The sequence below is a fragment of the Gymnoscopelus braueri genome, assembly GCF_963280865.1.
Source record: "Gymnoscopelus braueri genome assembly, chromosome: 11".
Classification (NCBI taxonomy): Eukaryota; Metazoa; Chordata; class Actinopteri; order Myctophiformes; family Myctophidae; genus Gymnoscopelus; species Gymnoscopelus braueri.
The window spans coordinates 37,164,832-37,172,117 of record NC_137613.1 but is presented as its reverse complement, the minus strand read 5'-3'; positions in this window follow the sequence as shown (position 1 = coordinate 37,172,117).

The window sequence follows — 7,286 nt, the reverse complement described above, 5'->3', positions numbered from 1 at the left end:
TCCTCATGAACTCTGTGTGCAACAAGCTGCTACGGCCCATTGATGGCTCTTGCTGCCAGAAAGTGCCGCCGCCCAACCTCCTCCAGAAGCTGTCCGCTTGCATCTTCCTGGGCTCGACACTGGTTTTCCTGGTGCTTCACGTGCTGGGCCACAACCACCACCGCCGGCATTAATATATAATAGTTTTGTTTTAAATGTTCTAGCCTTGACGACCATGCAGTCTTATGCAAATATTAAGATGTAAATGAGATAGCATGTTATTTAGACAGATGCCAGGTCATTGTTGACCTGGCATCCTAATAGTGTGTATAGTTTCAATGTACATATATTTTTTTTTATATATTATTATAATGTTTAGACTGATGATAGGTTATTGGTTTATCTATGATCCTAGATTACTGAGGCACTACACTGTCTCTATGCATTTGATGTATTACCTCGTGTTTATCTTGCTTACTGTAAATCACGTCTGCTAAATGCCAAAATTGTAAATTGAAATTTGGCTTTTGTAATTTACACAATGTCCTAGTTATTTGTGTTTGTGAAATAGCCTTATTTATTTAGTGAACCGCGTTTTTATTTAGAACTTAATATATATTTACATGAACTTAAATAGACTTTAACGCGTGTGTGCGGGCAGGGGTGATGGCCTCCATAAGATGAATCTGAGGGCGGAACACACACGTGTTGCATGATGAACTATATGTAAAAACGTCAGAGGCTTGACATGTTTGACATTTCAAATCCGTTTCAATATGCAAATAACTCGACCTGGGCTGATACTTATACAGGATTAGTTGGGTTACAACAAGACAGGTAATGACAAACTGATGAAACATCAGGGTTTTTTTTAAATGAAACATTACAAAACAAATAAAAGGAACTCAACAGGCAAAGACATATGGGAGACTGACATATACAGTATTTCTCTTGCATTCGGTGCTGATATCAATACATTTTTTCAATTAAATTCAAAGGAGCTTTATTGGCATGAGAAAACATACGTTTACATTGCCAAAGCAAGCGTCAAAATATAATAAAAACAGTTGAAAATGGGGGAAATATATACAGTTGGAGGGGGTACAGCATTGTGTAAACAGAGCTATGTCACATTGCGTTGTTATATACATGTTATATATACAGGGTATAAAGATTTTTTAGACAAATAGCTATATTTTGCAGTCACTTTGGGACAAATAGCAGCATTTTTTCTCAAAACGATTTAAATTGTAAAAAGCCTCAGATTTAAAATGCGTTTAAAGGTGGCAGCTCTGTTTATATGCAGTAGGTCTAGAGGTCTACTCCAGACACTCAATGGTTAGTAGTCCTTAGGGTGGATCCATTGGTTAAACTTCTTTTTCATAAATCTTGCTGCTGTGTTCGCACATCGCACATTTCTCCCAGTAGGTATACGTTTTTTTGTCGTTGGTCACGTTTTCAAACTCACTTTGGGTGTATGTAATCTGTTGGAAGTATGTGTCTCTGATGTCTTGGTATAGTGGGTAGGTGGTTAGAAAGTGTAGCTCTGTTTCCACCACATTTTGTGTGCAGTGGGTGCATAGTCTGTCTTCCCTTGGGAGCGGGGTCTGTCTGTGGCGGCCTTCCTCTATTGCAAGGCTGTGTTCACTGAGTTTGTACCTACTAGGCTTTCCTAAGTTTGGGGTCGTTCACTGTCCTCAGGTATTCTGCCAATGTATATTCTCTTTTTAGTGCTAGCTAGCATTCCATTTTGCTTTGGTTTTGGGTTGTCTCTTTCCAGTATATTGTTTCTTATAATCTGGTTAAGTCCAATTGGTTTTCCGTCTGGTAGCATGTGCTTGCGTCCCTGGACCAGCTAACTAATAATAAGGGGGATCCCTGTAGGTTTTCTCTATGGTTGAGGGCTATGTTATGGAGTGTGTCTGGGTTGCTTTCTTTTGGGTGGTTATAAAATGTAAGTGCTCTCTTCTTTACTTTGATAATGAGTGGGTATCGTCCTAATTCTGCCCTGCAAGCATTGTTTGTTGTTTTCCGTTGGGTGTGGAGGATTGATTGATGTAGTTTATTTAGTAAGACATGAGAATAGTACATGACAGTACATAACAGTACATGGAAGTACAAATTCACAATACAAGGTCTACTAAACTGGAACTCTCATTAAGCACTAAGCTTGTTTAAGATGAGACCCCCATGCACACAAATCATGATGAAATATAAGGCAGATAGATATACACACTACTATACAGAATGTCATACAATCAGCTTTCAGGTTACTGGTATGAAGAGAGAAAATATATATATATATATATATACAAAAGAGGAAAATGAAGGAGGGGGGGGGGGGTAGGGGGGGTAGGTTAAGACTTAGACAGGGGCCATTTTCGAATTGCAGCCTCCTGAAGGTGTATCTTTAGGGCAGTTTTGAAAGTGAGTAGGGTTTTACACTCCTTTACTCCTTTTGGTAGGGCATTCCACATTTTCGATGAATAGCATGAGAACGAGATGAGAACGAGGATGGATTTGCAGAGTTACGTGTGCAGTCTCGGTTTGGTGTTTGTCCCATTTCTCAAATTCTTGGTTGCTCGCAACCATAGAGGGAGATGGTTTCTATAACAGAGTCCAATATCTTTAACCAGATTTTTGTTATGATGTCTAGCTTATTAGTTTCTTTTGATTGCATATAAAGCCCTTCTTGCCTTTTCTCTCAGGTTGTTCGCAGCTTTGTTGAAGTTTCCCGTGCTACAGATATTTAGGCAGAGGTAAGTAGTACGTTTTTTGTGTGTTCTAGTGCCGTCGTATTTCGATATCATGGTAGTTAATTGATGTGCAATGGCATTGGAGGCACTCAGTCAAAGTTGTAATGCACTGGCAACTCCGCCAGATGGTGCTATAGAGTGCCTCTAGTTCACATGCTGTTGAAGCAAGTGTTGGAATTTGCTTCACCATACAGGTGTAATGTATAACTTTATGCATGTTTAACTGTGTGATTGAATAGAAATGTAATGTAAATGTAACTATTCATTGTACTCCACTTATAATACAATTATTATCAGACTATACATAGCCTATCAGTATTAGTAGGTTTGAGTTGGGTGTATAATTATAGCTGTTAATTACTGATTTTCAGGCTATCAAGTACATGTTTATGTTTAATGTGTTTTTCTTTCTGTTCCTATAGAACCTCACACGACAACTGTATCAACCCAAGTAATTATTAGACAACACCAGAACCATTCAGATGTCCTTATTATTGTGTTCTGACTGACTTCTGAGTCACACATTACTCTCAGGCACCATATTTATGTGTCATTTGCATGTTGTTCTGTATACCCTGAAGAAGGCATTTGTTTGCCGAAACGTTGGTCTTTTTTACTCTGCGTCCTAAATACATTTTTGCACTTTTGCTATAACGGTGTGTGCGGCCACTTTTTGTCCTTTGACAATTTACTTTGAGTGACTTCTGAGTCAGACCAACACTCACACTATCCACCTCACTTGCAACTTAGCCGATAGACAGTACATACCTCTCACCTACATAGTGGCAGTTTCTGTAAGAACCCACTCCCTTCTGTTGCTCAAGAGCTGAGCTTTGTATGTGATCACTGCAATAAACCGCAATAAACCTGTCTCCTGCATCCAGAAGTTGACATGTTGCCTCCTGGGGAATCTTCAAACATCCGGTCATTACAATATGTAACAAAAAATCTGCTATGCTGTATATGCTGCCACCAAAACGTGGAATGCCTTGCCAAAAGCCATTAAAGATGTCGACCCCCTACCCAGACTCAAAACTAACCTAAAATAATGGATGACCTTAAATACAATCAGCCTTAGTAGAACAACTTTGAACACCTTGGTAGTAGCATCCTCTGCTCCCCACCCCCACCCCTCCTTCTTCTGAAAAATAGCTTTTTCTGCTACTGAGCTTTTACTGATATGTATTGTATTGTATGGATGTATTGTATGTCTTACTGATTAATTGAGTAGGCTACAATGGACCACAATGGAAACAAGCCCCTGATGCTTTTTTGAGTTATCCTTTTAGCATAACTTTTGACTGTACTACATGTACTGTTATATAATCTAGTTATAAAGTGTTCTATCAATAATTTACATTTACATACCACATAGGCTCTGATGCCTGACAGTCCCAGGTTTGATTCCAGAGCCCTGCATACTTGTGCCGCATGTCACTCTCTTTCCTGTTTCTTTACACACTGTAAGATACTATCAGAAAAATCCCCCGAAAAATATCTTTAAAAAAATTGTATCAAAGGGACATACTTAAGCAGGTGGAATAACATGCAGGTGAAGTAAATACTAGCAAGGGGCACCATGTGGAAACCCTTGATCCACAGTCTGTAGACCCGCAATCAATCAGACCTCCAACCTAAAAGTTTGCTCACCTCTGATCAAAGTTAGGCACCTTTGCATAAAACTATTGTGACACTGCATTCAATTAAAATTCCTCATTATTCACTCATCATGTATCTATGGTAGACTATCCCGGTCGCGGAATTCAAATGTGAATGTGAACAGGCATTGTTCTATGTAACCTTAAACTATAATAGCTTCAATAGTTGTGGTGTCATCAAGGTGAACAGGTATTCAATGTTGATGAGAAAAAAATGACTATGTTGTAATGTTTTGGCTCACTCCCAGCAGACAACACCACCACTTCTCTCAGGTTCACAGCATTTATTTGTCAAATCTGTCTTAGACAACAACACAAAGTGTGGTTGGTGGGGTGATTCTCAAGACACAGCTCCTGCCCCATAACAGGAAAGTCAGCAGCATAAGGGGGCATTGAATTACAACATTCACAGTGTGATCGTATACTTTTTGAATTGTCTCTTTCGGCCTGGCGACCACGCCTGGAATTTCATCTTTTTAGGGGAAAGGCCACTTGGTCTTTTTCCTTGTAAATGTTTTGAGGGCACAAAGGCCAAATACAAGGACAGCAAGGCCATCAACTAAAATACTGATATTAAGACCACTTAAATAATACATTTAATTTAAGGGTTAAGAAATAATTTGTATGAATTAAATATGAAGTATAACTATCAGGACTACTGTCCTGAAAAGGAGTTCAGAAGTTTATACTCAGAGTCACTGGACTGGTTTGAAGATGGGGAAAGGACCTGAGGAGGAGTTAAGAACCTTGTGTCCTGTAACTGTTGGCCCAAACAGCGGGTGTATTATTACTGCATGTGAGTTTATGTTCAGTTTGTCACGTACTCTGTGTCTCAGAAGTCACATAGACTGTCTTGAGTTTTCTTTGCAGCTGGCAGAGGACCTTGATGTAACTATTTTTAATCATCCTTTTTGTCGCCCTTTTTGGCAATCTACACTCTTGCAAGGGCCTAGTTCAGTTGCATATGTCTTTCTCTGTGTGTCCTGAACGGTTCATGTTTGTGAAGACTACAAGAAAGAGACAGAGGAGGAAACTGTTAACTCATTTAGATTGAGAAAGTATCTGTATATATGTATAGCAGATATACAAGCTCATAGCGCGGCACTCGTTGCCGTGCTATGAGCTTGTATATCTGCTATATTTGAAAAATCATGAAAATGTGTGCATGCAAATCTTTGAATATATATTTCTTTAAGCGAACATTTGTAAAATATGTTGTTCTAGGGACCTCCAGAAGCAAAGATATGAGTTAAAAATTATAGCGCCACCAGCAGGTCTAATTTAGCAAAACACATTTCTGGAAAAAAATGCCTCAAATCATGAAGGCAGTGTCCGATTGCCGTGAATGGCCTAACAAGTAATGGCACCCTTTTCACATTGGCCTATTATAGCACCACCAGGAAGCCACAATAACCTACCTGGAGGAGCACTTTTTCTAGTTTGACATGAATTTGCAGAGAAAACAGGTCCACTCACTGCAAATTCATGTAAAACTAGAAAAAGTGCTCTTTGGAGCACAGGTCTCCGCATAGGCGAATCTTGCCTCTGTCAGGAGGGGGGGCAATATTTTGTCATGGGGGGTGGGGGTGGGGTTGTATATTAAAGGAACTGAGTCGAGCATAGGCTATAGGTAATGTGGCTGGTTATATCTGTGGGCTGTCAACAGACAACACTATAAATCTACTGTCACCAGTATGGCTACAGTGCAAATACATCATCCTATAAAGGCAGGGCAAAAGCTATAACAACCTGATAAACGGGTGTTCCAAACTTTTTGGACGTAGAATCCATTTCTACTTGGGACATTTTTGAATCGTGCACAGTTAGCACAATAGTGAGACAATTTGCATATTTGAATAAACTAGCAGAAATAATGAGTAGATGTCATCCAACTTGTGGTTTCCTGGTAAAAGAATGAAGATTCAATCTCATTCAGGTGTAAGGATATTTACAGTGTAACCATTTGGTATGTTTATGGTAGTTAGTTAGCATATAGTATGCATAATGTAACGACTCAAAGCAAACACATGGTCATTTCTGTTCAATGTTATTGCTAGTTCTTATTTTTAGAAATATTATTATTTCTGTATATCTGGCCACTTCTGAAGCAGTAAATATCCCAATATTTAAAAAATATTTCTGTATATCAATTATGACGACTTCTTGACGGAAAACAATGGTCACATACCACACTTTTTACAGTTGATCCCATGGTAATTTGTCCTGTAGAGTCCATTTCTGCCGAGGCCATTTTTGTATTGTGCCCATTTAATATAATAATTTGTATATTTGAACAAATTAGTGGAAATAAGCATACTAGATGAATGTATTCATAATTTGGGTGTAGGTAGACCAATATAAGTAATATATGGAGGGCACTGTGCTGTCTCAGGAGGAGGATATAGCGGAGAAAGAATGGTCGTGTACAGCTGTTCCCTGAACTGTGCCATGAGAAAGTTGACAGCTGGACAGTTCCCTGCGTGATCTACAGTGGCACTTTTGGTCAAAGACAACAATGTATCCTGCTCACAGTGTCCCAGCCTCACTGTAATCAACAGATTGCTGTATTACTGGGTCAACAGAAGGTTAATAAAGATTGTGTCTTCTTCCTGACAAACATAGCTCGCAGAACATTTGAAGAGGTCTATTAAACCTACAAGTAAATATTTGGAGCAGCAATTTCTTCCATAAAACGTCAGACTTATTAACCATAGTACTGTAGTAACACAAATGTATTTGGCATGTTTGTTCTGGTAGGTAGTAAATAAGTGGTATTTAGGGCAAAACATATTTAAATGATTATCAAACATAACATTTTATAAAAAACAAATTAGATGAGATATTGCATGTGCATGTATTCTTAATGAATGAGTTCTTTTTATAAGAATATCAT